This window comes from Canis aureus, chromosome 13 (assembly GCF_053574225.1).
Source record: "Canis aureus isolate CA01 chromosome 13, VMU_Caureus_v.1.0, whole genome shotgun sequence".
Taxonomy (NCBI): domain Eukaryota; kingdom Metazoa; phylum Chordata; class Mammalia; order Carnivora; family Canidae; genus Canis; species Canis aureus.
The window spans coordinates 42,477,808-42,493,222 of record NC_135623.1 but is presented as its reverse complement, the minus strand read 5'-3'; the positions used below and the strand labels follow the sequence as shown (position 1 = coordinate 42,493,222).

General features: G+C 42.2%; 1 long non-coding RNA gene across 1 annotated transcript in view; it reads right to left on the bottom strand.

The window, feature by feature from the left end:
* The window catches only part of LOC144282360 (uncharacterized), an 80,884-nt gene that overhangs the window by 36,816 nt on the left and 28,653 nt on the right, over positions 1–15,415 (bottom strand). The window contains exon 2 of the long non-coding RNA XR_013350778.1: positions 15,039–15,228. This is a non-coding gene — a long non-coding RNA (uncharacterized LOC144282360). The remainder of the gene's footprint in view (positions 1–15,038; positions 15,229–15,415) is intronic.

The window sequence follows — 15,415 nt, the reverse complement described above, 5'->3', positions numbered from 1 at the left end:
CTGCAAACACTCCAGTGTCCAGAAGCAAGTTGCCAAAGACCCTCTGTTTGAGGAAGCACACCCGGCCCTCACTGCTGGGGGAGCGGCCGAGACCATTTGATGCCAGGTGATGTCTGCTGCTCTGACAGTTCCTGGAATCCATTCCTCCAGGAGTTTGGACAACATATGCTCTGACGGTGGCCTTTCCTCTCCCAGAACATGATGTCACTCTCCAACCCTAAGCCTCAAATGGTTTGCAGATTTTCTGGGGTGACTATTTCCTGTGTTCTGAGATCCCAGGTGGTGAAAGCATTCTCCTTGAGAACTGTGGACAGCGTTTACATGGAAAGCTGCTTACATCAATTAGGACATGGCTGGTGGCAAGGAACAGAAAACACAGCCCGAGCTCAATACACAATAAAAGGGAATTTATTAGCTCATGTAACCGGATGGTCTCTGGAGAGATTTCAGATCAGGATGGATAGAGTGACTCAAATGTGTCACAGAGGACCCAGCTTTCTTTCTACCTCTTCTGTTTTCTTGATGTCAGGTTCATCCCAGGGTGGGTTCCCCTCAGAGGAGCATGAGGACTCCTGGAAGCCTCTGGGAGCATGCTTCCTTGCCCATTTCTAGTGGAAAGAGTAGCTGTCCCAAACCATTAAATGCAAGTCCTGGGCCTCTGATGGGGTCGTCTAAGGTCCAATGCCCACCCCTGAACCAACCACCATGGCCATAAGCAGACCGCAATTGTTTTCTTTTTTTTAAATTGGGGTGCATGTGCATGTGTGTGTGTGCACGTGTTTTAACTGAAACACGCTACTGTCTTGCTTCCATGAGTGGCTGCAGCCATGGGAAAAGGGGAGGGGAACTGGTCCTGACCAGGTGGGGTCACATCCACAACATTCCCCTCACACATAGAACTAAACAGAGGAGCACAGTCACTACCATGGTTGGAGGGTTAGAGGTCGGCAGTACAGGGCCAAGGAGGAGTGAGCAGGGAGCAGGACTATCATGAAAATACACAGAGCCTCCATAAACTGTGGGGCCTAGGGGACACTGGGAATGCTTTGACCCAAGAGAAATCAGATCCAAAGTGGTGTAAGAAAACAAAACCAACACCAAAGGTGGCTTAGGAAGGCAAGAGCCTTCAGGGATGAAAGGAAGAAGAAGGTCCATGGGGTGGGGTTGGGTGCTGTTGGTCAGCTGAGGTGAAGAGGTGGCCCTCCTGCTGCTGGAATGCCCTCAACCCCTCAGGTCTAGGGAGAACTAGCCCTGGCAGGCGGGTCTGGGGCTGTTGGTGCTCCAGGCCGGAGGCTTGACGGGGCTCACAAAGGCTGCCCCTCCAGGGACAAAGGGTGCTGCCCCCCGCTCTTCTGCAGGGTGCCTGGGTCCCTGACCTTCTCCTGACAATTTACTTGTAATTCATGCTTGATCTCCATCAGCTTCTTCTGGATGATATCCTAGGAGCTGGCATAGATCATCCTGCTCTTAGAGAGTAAAGACTGAGGGATCCAGAGGGTAAACAAAAGGCCCCCCTTCTTGCACTCCTGTATCTCCTCATTTACATCAGAGAGGACATAGTGACAGTCCTTGATCATCAATGTCTTGACAAAGGTGACACAAGGGTTGTTGCCTGCCTGGCCCACATCACCAGGAACTCCTGGCCCTCCTCCCTGAGGACCTTCTTATCCTCCTGGAGGTCTCAGAGCACCACCTTCTTGTGCTTCTTTACCTCCTTTGGCATTGATGGCTTGTGCACTTGCATATCAGGAAACCCTTGATACCATTAGAGACAGTCACAGCAGAGACTGTGTTTCTGGAAGTGAAGAGGAGATGGCAAGGAGAGCCAAAGAAGGCAGGAGCCGCTGCACTGCCACCAGGACCCCTCAGGCCAGGATTGTTTTCAGTTGGTCCATCGACCCCTAGATCTAGAAAGTGAGCACCATGTCCACCCTAGTACATTGTTCCTTTGATTTCTCATGGGTTTTTCTGGAGTCACTAAAAATACCAAATATGGTTCAATAAACCAACATAGTAAATGGCAACTAGTCTTCTGGTTGGCCAAGTCAGAAACCTTGGAATCATTCTTGACTCCTTCATTTCTTTCAGCCAGCCGTGTCCAGTTTATCATCAAACCCTATCAGCTCCACTACGAAATACAGCAAGAATCTGACACCTTCTCACTTTGTCCACAGTGTCGCCCTGGTCTAAGCTGTCCTTATCTTCCATCAAACTACAGCAAGAGCCTCCCACTTGTCCCCTGCTTGCTCCTCTGTTATCTCATCTACAGGGAAGCCAGAGTAATCCTTTTAAAAAGTAAGCCATATCACATCACCTCTCACCCCAAAAGCCCCTGGTGGCTCCCCCTCACTCCAAAGAAAAGTCAAAAGACATAACAAGTGGCCTAGGAAGCCCTACCTGTTCTAGCTCATTACTTCTTCAATTTCACCTCCTACTAGTTTCCCATTGCTGATTCTGCTTCAGCCAGACTGGCTTCTTGCTGTAGCCCCAAAATATCAAGTATGCCCTGCCTTCAGACCTTGTACTGAACACCTTTCTGCCCAATATCTTTTTAGCTAATTCCCTTTCTTCAAAAGTAATGTTATCAGAAAGATGTTGTGTGACCACCTGTGTGCAGACATACCTAGTCCATCTAGAAGCCAGTGACATTGATTTTCATAGCACTTGCCACTACCTAAAATATTTAAGTATCTGTTTACATATCATTTGTCTCTGCTAGAACAAAAGTTCTATGATAAGTTCATTTATGACATATCCCCCAATATCTAAAACAGTGAAGGCATTCAATAAATAGTTACAGAGAATGAATGAAAGATTTAAAAAAAATAATACGCAAAAGAGGAAATGGCTAACAACAGATGAAAAAAATGTTCAGCCTTTCCTATACACAAAGAAATTAGCCAATTCTTTGTTGGCCTCAGCAAGATTTTGGCCTCTTAAATTGGCTAGAACAATCAAATAATAAATCTATGACTGTTGATAACAGTGAATTGGTATTTTCATGTATTATTGGCAACCATCTCACTGAATCACTAAATAGATAATTGTTTGGTATCTGCTCTATACCAACCATTGTGCAATTTTCCTGGATATACCATAACCCATAATGAAAGCCAAAGTCTGTGTATTAGTCAGGATTGAATAGATTGGCTGTGGTAACAAATTAACTCTGGAATCCTACCAGTTTGCCATAACAAATGTTGGCTTCTTGTTCACTCAACATACCTTCCTCAGATTGGTAGAGGTGAGGTTTACCTCTTCCTTCCCCTCACATTTCTTTGGCCAGAAATAGTCACATCACATGGCCCTACCCTACTCCCACCCAAGGAGACTAAGGAGCGAAGTCCTCTGCCTGCCCGAAAGGAGTGAAGAGACAGATGTTGGTAAACGCCAATGATGTCTACCACAGTCCTGATCAAGAAATCTCAGCACCTACTGAAATAACCTAAAGCATATTAAAAGCTGCATTAAGGAAGATGTTCAATAATGTCTTATTTACTATTTTGACAGATTGAGAGAATCTTAAAATGTTGAATAATGAGGAAATAAAGAATTGGAATTATAGTTTGTCCGGGTACAATAGATTATTACACAGTCATAAAAATGATGGTTAATGTATAATTATTGTAAAATAGAAAAATAAAACTTGGGAAATGAATACTGTAATTATATCATTAAAATATGCCTAATGAAAAGTATTCTTTAAAAATACAGATGTAATCATTCAATAAATATTCATTCAACAAAACCTCCTAGATGGTAGGCCCTGCAGATTCAGAGATAAAACACAGTGTGTCAGACCTAGAGGTGCTACAGCCGTGTAAGATTTAGGATGGACTAAAAGAAATCCCTGCCTAAAATCAGAACTGTGAGTCTAATAATTTTATAGATTCACATAGGGTAGACTTTTATTCCATTTTGACTTGAATCATGAAGGGAATTAGAGACAATGAATCATCACTCACTCAACAGATAGCTACCAAACATGCACTAAGTGGGTGGCCAAGATGATCGAGATGCCAGACCATGCTTCTGACTTCAGAGGGTTTACACTCTAACTGGAATCCTACATGTCAGACCACCCTGGCCCTTGCTGGCCTCAGCTTCTGTCCTGTAGAGCTTCTCTAGGTAATGCTCCACATCAGACTTATGAAAATTCCTGGTACCTAAAATAGTGTCTGGCACATAGTTGGTGTCCTGTAAATTCTGGTGTTTTCCCAAAACCTATTCTACATATGGGCTCCCCACCTAGGTTGATGACATCAATGTCCTTCATTGCTCAGGTCAAAAATGTGGAGTCAGGGATACCTGAGTGGCTTAGCGGTTGAGTGTCTGCCTTCAGCTCAGGGTGTGATTCTGGGGTCCTGGGATCGAATCCCACATCAGGCTCCCTGTGAGGAGCCTGTTTCTCCCTCCGCCTGGGTCTCTGCCTCTCTGTGTGTCTCTCATGAATAAATAAATAAAATCCTTTAAAAAATGTGGACTTGGGGATCCCTGGGTGGTTCAGCAGTTTCACGCCTGCCTTTGACCCAGGGCACGATCCTGGAGTCCTGGGATCGAGTCCTGCGTCGGGCTCCTGGCATGGAACCTGCTTCTCCCTCTGCCTGTGTCTCTCTGCCTCTCTCTCTCTATGTCTATGTCTATCATAAATAAATAAAAATAAATCTTTAAAAATAATGTGGACTTATTCTTGACTCCCCTCTTTCTCTCACACTCCATGTCAAATCTGTCAAAAAGTCCTATAGGTCCCACCTTCAAAAAATATTCCAGAATCAGACCACTTCTCGTTCCCTCCATGCTACCATCCCAATCTAAGCCACCACCATCTTCTGCTCTTTACTTCATTGTATTCTCTGAATGTTTGTGTCTCCCTCGAATTCATTTTGAAACATAATCCCCAGTGTGATGGTACTAAAAGGTGGGGCCTTTGGAGGTTATTACATCATGAGGTCTCCACCCCCATGAGTGGGATTAGTGCCCTTAAAAAAGAGGCCCCTTCCACCATGTGAGGTGACAGCCAAAGGACAGTCATCACCAGACACCAAGTCCACTAGCACTGTGATCTTGGCTTCCAGGACTGTGAGAAATAAATGTTTATTATTTATAAGTCCCCCAGTTTAGGGTATTTTTGTTACAGCAACCTGGACAAGCAAAGATGCTGCAGTAACCTCCTAACTGGCCTCCTGGTTCTACTCTCACCCCCTATAGTCTATTCTCCTCACACCAGTCAGTGAGAGCTGATTAATCTCAAGTCTGATCATGATATTTCTCTGTTTAAGTCTCCTCAGACTGCTCTGCTCTGGAGTCAACATCATAGTCCTTATAGTGGCCTTTGTGGTCTTTCCTCAGAAGCTCTTGACCCTGTCAGACTCAAAGGCTCCTTTAGCAGCAAATATTGCATAACACATCCTTTACAGTCCAGAAATGGAATTTAAGGATAATATGACCTCCCTCCACACACAGCTTTTGAAAAGGAAAACCGCATAATGTCCCATCTAAAATACAAAGCAGAAGTTTAAAAAAAGTAATCTGTAATCAAATATGTATTTCAACATGGAAACATCTAGACATGACTATGCTTGAACAAATACAGCTCCATGAGTTTCAGAAACACCATCGAATGGTGCCACCCCAGTGAAAACCACTGACCTTCACCCTCTGATCTGCTTTCCCTTCTCTAACCTCACATTAATCATCTTGTTCTTCTCTCACTCTGTTCCAGGCCTGCTTCGCTTCCCTATGCTTCCAGATGGCCAGGTACTGTTCCTGCCTGGGGAGGAACAGAATGCAATGGCATTATTCTGTCAGGGAGACCCGTGGCTCATTCCCCTACAGCCTCAGCTCTTTCCTCAGGTGTCCATTTCTCAGTGAGGCCAAACCTGACCACCCTCTTTAAAATACCAGCCCTCCTCCCCAGGTGGGACTTCCTGTCACCCCTCCCTGCTTAGTTTTCTCCCTGCCACTTATCTGACATGCTGGGTATTTTAAAAATATGCTATTGTCTGCATCTGTTCCACAAGGTCATAGGTTTCTATTCCACTGAGTCCTTGTTATATCTATACATGCGTGGCTGGAACATAGTGGGTGTGCGATAAATACTTGTTGAATGCATGAAAACAATGAATGGAGGTATATATTGAGCAATTGAACAGATTGCTACAGACATCTAGCAACGTGGCATTACTCCTGAAACACTTGCCTCCATGTCCCTATATCTCGCTCCTCCCCAAAACTTCTCTCTTCCATCCTTGTTGCTTTCCACTGGATCCTCTCTCTATTTCCAGTCTGATGCTTGGTCTAGCTTCCTCCAACCTCGGTAGCACATCTGGCTTACAGATCCATCTCACTCCTAGATCCAATCACATTGTGACAGCTTCCTGGCAATACCCATCTTGTCTGCCTCCCCTCTACCTTCCCGAACAGTCCATCACTTTGTCTGCAAATGCACTGCCTCTGATATGCTTGTCAAACTCCTCCTATCCTTTGAGGATAGGTTCAAATTCCTTCTTCTTCCTCAAGGACACCTGATCCACCAACCAGAAGTCAGCTTCATGTCCCAGAGACCTCATAATGATTTGTAACTGTTCCAGACCCCAATACATCCTCTGCTGTAAAAAGCCATTGTGTTCACTTTAAGCCTCCTGCTAGTTTAAATTAAGTACAGAGAGTAAGTTTATTCATCTCTTGCTTCTCCCCTGGTACATGGTAGATGGGCAATGAATATTAAATGAGATCATTTATGTCAAACCCTTCATATAGCTCCTGGCACAGTGAATGCTCCATCAGTGCTGGCTGCTAATACTGCTTAGTACACAAAGGAGGCAGAGTTCAGTCCCACCCAGAGGACAGTGACAACCCATGAGGCCGGTTAGGTGGATTTTGAGACCCTGTGTTATGTCTGAGTCCTTGTTTCTCACTCCCTGTGCCTCTTCCCATCCCAGCAGGTACCCCATGTTCTCAGGTCCCTCCAGCTCTCCGACAGCAATGGACAGCTCCTGGGCCAGGCTCACCACATCCCCTCCCACGGGCCTGAGATGTCTTCCTTTTTGCCTGTCCCAGCTGCTTGCAAGGCTGCTTGTAAATATAACCCACAGATAGGGGAGATGGTACTTAAAGCCTCCGGGCCAACCCTCAACCAACATGGGTGAGAGTTGTTGGAAAAATGCCCCAGCCTCCTTGACTCACAGAGGGGCTATTCTGAAGCATGTCCTCCATGGTTTCCCAGGAGAACTCCCTGGGATTGAGTCCCTGTTGCCCCTGACAATAACCTATTTCTTGGGTTTTCTCTCTTCCCTGACTTACCTCTCCCCCTTCCTTAATTGTGCTTTTTGGGATCATATTCCAAAACTACAGCATTTAAATCCTGCTCTAGAAGAAAATATCATAAGTCAAGGGTGCCTACCCCTTTACTCTGACAAAGCCCTAAATGCTCCCCATCCTGACACTACTTCCCTACGACCCACTAGCACAAGCTCTCTGGCACCAGACAATCCTTGGGTTATCTGTGGAGACAAAAACTGGAGGGAGGAGGTACATGTCAATTTTACTCTAAGTTTGCTTCTACCCTTATAGAAAATGTGCCCAGGAAATGGTTGCTGTGACCCACCATTTAAAAACAAACTCCTGGGATCCCTGGGTGGCGCAGCGGTTTGGCGCCTGCCTTTGGCTCAGGGCACAATCCTGGAGACCCGGGATCGAGTCCCACATCGGGCTCCCGGTACATGGAGCCTGCTTCTCCCTCGGCCTATGTCTCTGCCTCTCTCTCTCTCTCTCTCTGTGACTATCACAAATGAATTAAAAAAAATAAAAAAATAAAAACAAACTCCTTATTCTTGCTCTCAGATGTGATCAAGCACTCAGATCTCTATAAGGACACATTCTACCTTGTTGAGACCAACATGTTATAAAAACACAATGAACTTACTGTTTATGGCTCAATTTTTTGCTTTTGTTTTTATACTGTATACGTTTATCAACGAGGCCCTCAATTATTCACCAAAGCCTGGTCCCTCTTCTCCCAGAGTATATGACTAGATTATAGCCTCAGCCTCCTTTGCACTACAGATGGAATGACGGAATTCTGGCCAATGGAATGTGACAACTTATGTGTACCATCTCCAGGCCTGCCCATTAAAACCCTCCAATAGATGATCCTCTGTGTCTTCACTTATCTGTTGTCTGGAAGCAAAAGACTCCATGGCCCCAGGGTATAGCAGAAGTCAAGGTGGCAGTACCTTGAGCCCTAAATCACCATGTGGAAGGTGCCGACACTGGCTTGGCTCTGAGAAGAAATAACTACTATTGTCTTAAGCTGAAATTTCACGGTTTGTTGTAGCATCTAGTGTTATACCAAGTAATATGAAAATTGGTACCTAGAAGTGGAGTGCTGCTATAACCCAAACCTAAAATAATACAGTATTGGCTTAGCAGTTGAGTGGTAATTAGTGAGGAAAGTGATATAAGAAGCTGGAAAGAAACTTATTTCATAAAGCAGCAAACATCTGGTACAACTGTTGCTTTCAATGGCAGACAAGCCTACTAAGCCTGTGGTCCCAGGGGAAGTGGTTGGAAAGAGTCAGAATAATAGCATATGTTGACTTTTCCCAGGTTAAGGACCAGGGTGAGGTGATTGTGACACTTAGGGCACAGAATTAAGGAGGTAGCTGCTTGCACAATTCTTCTCTTAGCGAGAATTACAAGAAAGAGATGAGTTCAGGAAAGATTGGCTTGTTTGCAAACAGATATGAAAGAGGCTACAGAGTCCAGAAACTAGCTCTCAGAGGTTAGAAAAGCCTACTCATTTTGGATCCCAAATAGTAAACAATCTATTTGAACAACAAAAGCCTCTTCTGACTTAGGTCTACTAACAAAGACCTGATTAAGGACGTGACATTCCCATCCATGCCTATTATTTCAGGTAGTCTCAAAACAGCTACTCTTTTTTTTTTTTTTTTAAGATTTTATTTATTTATTCATCTGCATATTCATGCAGAGACAGAGAGAGAGAGAGAGAGAGAGAGGCAGAGACACAAGCAGAGGGAGAAGCAGGCTCCACGCAGAGAGCCTGACATGGGACTCGATCCAGGGTCTCCAGGATCACACCCTGGGCTGCAGGCGGCACTAAACCTCTGTGCCACTGGGGCTGCCCAAGACAGCTACTCTTAAGAGAGAGAAGTATGAGGGGGCTTAAGAAATATGTATAGGAAAAACCTTTGGGAATGAACTTTTGCTCATGGGACTGCTAGGAGGCAAAGATGAGCACATTCTGAATTTTTAGAGAATTATATTGCCAAAGAAAAAAAACGAGCCTAGATCTAAAAGGCCTTTGATAGTTTGAATCTTGAATGAACCTTTGAGTCTCCAAATTTGCACAAGCAGGAAGTGGGCTTCAGAAGCTATGTAGCCCTCTAAGAGGAACAGGCTCACCAACACCCACCTCATGGGTTCATGGGTGGTCATGGAGGATAACAGTTAAGGAAGAACTTCCAGAGAGCAGAGAGGACTACAGAAAGCAAAGGACAGGGAGTTCCTCCCAGAAAGGAAAACCAGGCTGTAATAAGGAGGGAGGAACCAAGGAACTCACTTGGACTCCTAGGACAGGGTCATAGCACAATATCTTCCCATTGGTACTTCACCATTGTCAGGTATTAGCATTGCTGTGTGTCTCCATCACCTCTTTCCAAATGGGCACAGCTATTACTTTATCCCATCTTTGCCCATCACTTTATATTGGATATGGGACATGGCAGCTGGTCCTTTTAGTTCAGAAGTCAATGGACAACAAGGAAAACACCCTATCCTGATGGAAAAGGCCAGACTTCACCCAGAAATTCAGGATTTTTAGCTAAATACAGTAACCATAAAGGGAATTGGGTTGTTTCTTTTGGGAAGAGAATGAGTGTGTTGTTTGTGTGCAAAGAAAGGTTATTGAAGGAGGTCATTTGGTCATCAAAGGATGGACTGTGGCAAAATCTGTGTGTTCACTAAAATCATTTCCTCTTTTATCTGGAAAGACAGCTAGAATACATTTCTTAAAAAAAAAAAAAAAAAAAAGATTTTCTTTTTAAGTAATCTCCATACCCAACATGGGGCTCAAACTTACAACCCCAAATCAAGAGTCACATGCTCCATCGACTGAGCCAGCCAAGCACTCATAGACTGTATTTCTTAACAACACTTTCAATTACATAAGGCTATGTGTCTGGGTTCTGGCAAATGGCATGAGCAGATGTCTACTGCCTTCAGGCCTCACCCATTAAAAACTTCCAACAGATAATCCTCTGTTTTTATTCTTCATTTGTCAGAAGAGAAGGATTTTGAGGCTCAAAGGTATAGGAAAACTACAAAATGAAAAGAGTCTGGGTCCCTAAACTTTCTACCAAACATCTGCAAATGAGTTACACGTGCAATGAGAAATAATCATTTATTTAATTGAGTCAATAAAATTTTATGGTTTATTTGTTATAGCAACTATCATTGTCCTCATACAACGTACTTACAGATTTGTTATCAGGACTGAATGAGTTAATGTGAAAAATGGTGCCTAGTGCCTGATATGTGAAAAGGGGTGCTCTGTAAGTATTGTCTACTCTTATTTGTTTGAGAACAGGCAAAAATCTGTCATGAACTCTGGCTTGGCAGAAAGCAGCAGCAGCAATGGAAAACAACATAAACTCAGGATAATATTCCCAGCTTTAATTGGAAAGTCTTGAAGCCTGTAAGAGCCAGACCCTAATCCTGGGGCACACTTGGGAATTTATAATACCTCTTCTAATCCACTTCCTGAGCCAACCCTAAATTCCATTCTTTAGTGCCACATAAGTTTGAAAGCCAAAAAATTATTTACTTTAGAGTCTCTCAAACAAAACCCAGGACAATGTGTGTTTATGCAAATATCCAGGTAACTTTAAGAGCTTTGCTTCATAGAACTAAAAGAAAGGTAGAGATTTTCAGTACAATAGCCTACCACTGGAGCAGAAAATGGAGATGTGTTTCTACCCAGCCAAAAGCATGGCTGCAGAACCAGCTGAGTCTGGTCTACCAATCTAAGGTTAAAAAAAGAAAGAAAAGGGGGAATAAAAAACCCCGTGAGGCATACCATAATTTCTTTGACCACATTCTAAAAGGAAAGTCAATTACAGACACCTTTCACTTACCTCCTGAAACATGTTTTTAAAAGTAAATCTTGCTATTTTATATCAGACTTTGTAGCTTTGTGATATTCTGAGAAGTTTCATTTCATTTAGTTTGACACATACTTATTAAGGGTCTAGTATGTGCTTGGCTTCTTTTAGCATATTTGGTTCTGCAAAACATCACGGTAATTACAGAATGTGTTCTTTTTTGTATACAATATGCTTACTAGTATCATAAGGAATGCTACATACCAAGTGAACTATTACAAAAAGAAAACATTTTGGACTCAGAAAATAAGAATAATACTAGAATCCTGTGCTCTTATTAATCAATGGCAAAGTTGAAGATGGAAAAGTTACTCTTGTATTCTAGGTAGAAAAAGGAGGGTCAATTCATATAGCAGTTTGTGGATCTAAAATTATTTAAATACTCTGACCCCAATGTGTTGGCTTACAAACTCCAAGCCTATAAAAGACAAGATTGTTGTTAGCAACCGATGCCTTCTTAGGTCTTTGGGCGATGTGTCCTAACTCACCCAGCTATCACCTCTGATCAGATTGATTGATTGATTGATTGATTGATTTATCTATCTCTCCAGCAGGGATTTCAAGGTCAGTGATGACCACCACTTTAGAATGTCATGACCCCTTGACTTTCCACAATGCTCCCCTTTCCAATTCAAAGTCCTGGGTAACTGCCAAGGTCACTCATCATCCTGCCTTCTGTTTAGGTTTCAGAAATACAAATGATGCAATCTTTTGCAACATAATTGAATGACAAAAGATGGTTAGCCTTATTATATAAGGAACTCCTACTGACCAATAAGAAAATGCAAAAAAAAAAAAAAAAAAAAAAAAAAAAGCAAAAAAAAAAAAAAAAAAAGAAAATGCAAATATTCTTTTTTTTTTTTTTTAATTTTTATTTATTTATGATAGTCACAGAGAGAGAGAGAGAGGCAGAGACATAGGCAGAGGGAGAAGCAGGCTCCATGCACCGGGAGCCTGATGTGGGATTCGATCCGGGGTCTCCAGGATCGCGCCCTGGGCCAAAGGCAGGCGCCAAACCGCTGCGCCACCCAGGGATCCCGAAAATGCAAATATTCTAAAAACATATATAAGATACAAATGGCAAATTCACAAGTATACTTAGCCAATAAAGATCCAAAAAACTTGACTTAATTAGTAATCACATTAATATAAATTAAAATATCAAATTTCTTTCTCCAAACAAAAAGAAAAATTTAGACGAGCAAAATAGTAGCATATGGGAATTCAGAAATGGACAGTTTCATACATGCTGGGAGAAAAATAAATTAGCATATTTCTAGAAGTCAAGGTGCATTTACAAGGCAAATAAACTATATATGTCTTTTTTATTTTAACTTTTAAGATTTTTTTTTAAATTCCAGTATAGTTAACATACAGAGTTATATTAGTTTCAGGTATACAATATAGTGATTCAACAATTCTACACATTACTCGGTACTCATCAAGAGAAGTATACTCTTAATCCCCTTTACATGTTTCACCTATCTCCCCATCCACCTCCCCTCTGGTAATCATAATTGTTCTCTATGGTTTAGAGTCTATTTTTAAAAACTGTATATGTTTTTGACACACTATTTCTTCATCTAAGAATTTTTTTCTGGGATGCCTGGGTGATTCAGTGGTTGAGTGTCTACCTTCAGCTCATGGTGTGATGCTGGGGTCCTGGGATTAAGTCCTGCATCGCGCTCCCCACAGGGAGCCTGCTTCTCCCTCTGCCTGTGTCTCTGCCTCTCTCTGTGTCTCTCATGAATAAATAAATAAAATCTTCTTAAAAAAGTTTTTTCTAGGAAATAATCATAGATACGATAAAACTTTAGTAGAAAGAGGGTCAATGCAGAATTAACATTATGAATGACTAGAAATACAAAATATAACAAGATAAGATCAGGCAAATAAAGTATGCTATGCCATTTTTTAAAAAATAACTTATTTATTTATATCTATATAAATCTATATATAGAGAGAGTGCATGTGCACACGAGTGAAACAAGGGACAGAAGGAGAGAATCCCAAGCAGACTCCCCCCTGAGTGAGAAGCCTGATGCAGGTCTCTATCTCAGGACCCTGAGATCATGACCTGAGCTGATATGAAGAATCAGACACTTTGACGGTTTGTATGACCTAGACTCCCTATAACATTTTTATAGAGCACCGTGTAACCACTCAAAATAATGTTGTACAAGGATACCTAGTGACCAGAAAGATATTCACACATATTGTTAAGGGGGAGAGAAAGCAGAGTATCAAGAAATACACACAGAAGCATCTGATTTGTGTGCACACAAGCATCTGCTTGTGGCTATGCGTGTGTTTCAAGCTGTATCTATATCTGTGGGTCTATGATCATCTTTATATACAGATTCAGAAGGATGTTTCCTCAAAAGTTATGTGGATCTTGTGGGTACTAGGAGTTGGTTTATTGACGTTATTTTATTTGATCCCAACAACAATCCTATGAATTAGGTTCTATTTTCTCCTCTTTTGCTGTGATAGAAACCAAGATGTAGGGAGGTTGAGAAGCTTCCCAAGTTTCTTACTTACACAGCCCTTACTTACACAGGGCTGAACTCAAACAGTCTGACTTTAAAAACCTACAGTGTTTTTATTAAGGACAATGTAGTCAGTTATCTGTGATGTTAAATTTATTCAACATAAATAATAGTACTTTTTAAAGAGATTAGATCCTTCTTGCTTTTTTGAGATGAACATAACCGTTGCGCAATGAAAAGATAAGATTGTAAACAGTTACCGTTTTCTTTTTTAATGGTCTTAGGATATTTAAAAGTTGATAACCTGGTATCAATTCTCCCATTTTATTTTTAATTACACTAGTCCTAGAATTTAAAAGTTAAAAAGCCATGGATGACTGAGGGAGCAGCATCTGCAAACCTCATAAAACTACATGTAAAAACATGATTATATTGATTACATGCTTTCTTCCGGTGAGAGGCCCATGGCTTCCTGGCTAATTCTTGGAATCATCCTGACTGAGAGATTAAGAGCTTCTATTTGATTGTTTCCCCCTTTATTATCCAACACACACCTTCACCAGGCCATGGGATCACATCCCCTTTCCCTTTTCAAGATTTTATTATTTCTTCCCAAGAAATGGAGGGAGGGAGGGAGGGAGGGAGAGAAAGAGAGAGGCAGAGACATAGGCAGAGGGAGATGCAGGAAGCCCGATGTGGGACTCGATCCCAGGACCCCGGGATTACAACCTGGGCCAAAGGCAGATGCTCAACCACTGAGCCACCCAAGTGCCCTCCTCCTCATTTTCTGAGACCATCCTTCGTGAACTACCTTTTACCTTCTCTCCTCTCCTATTTCTTCTCTTTACATTTTCAATCTCTTTCTCTATTCTGGTGCCTTCTCATTCTCCTACAAATATGCCCTAATCTCCTTAACTCTAAAAAAAAACTCTTCCCTGAGACCCTGCTTATCCCTTAAACTGTCATTCATCTCTTCATTCATACAACATACTGAGTATCTACTCTATGTCAGCCACTGGAAATAGAGATGAACAAGACAAAGTCTCTGACCTTATAGAACTTCATTTTTAGAAGAAGATAAGAAATGCCTTATCAGTTAAGAATATTTTCAATTACAAGAATTAGACACCTCACTTACAATGGCTTAAACCCTTCTCTATGACACAAGGTCCAAAGGTATGGTGATTGCTGGTATCCATTGCCATCAAGGACCCAAGGACTTTTTTCTGGATTTCTGCTCTGGTATCTTTAATATGTTGACTTTTTGCTATTATGTTTGTCACTCATAGTCCCAAGGGGGCCATGGCAGTGCCAGAATTCCACTTTCAGCATAGAAAGAAGGAAACAATAGAACAATAGTGTCTACCTTTTTTGTGAGGAAAGCAAAAGCCTCCTCCAAAACACATGAGAAGACGGACTTCCTTCTGTTTCATTGACAGGATGGTGACTGGAGAAAACAGGCATCTGGCATTCTTGCATTTGCTTGCAAACAGCAGGTAAGAAGGAGGCTGAGAATGGCTGTGGGTTAGCCCAGCAACGGTGCTCAAAACACATAACTGAACAAATAAATAAAATAAAATAAAAGAGTAGAAAGGATATAACTTCCTGCTCCTTAAGTATGGGTTGTGCATACTGACTTCCTTCTAAAGAGCACAATACCAAATGGGGGAGAGAAGAGTAATTTTATAGTGGAGAAACCTGACAAACATGACCTCAGCCAGATGATCGAAATCGAACTAGGTC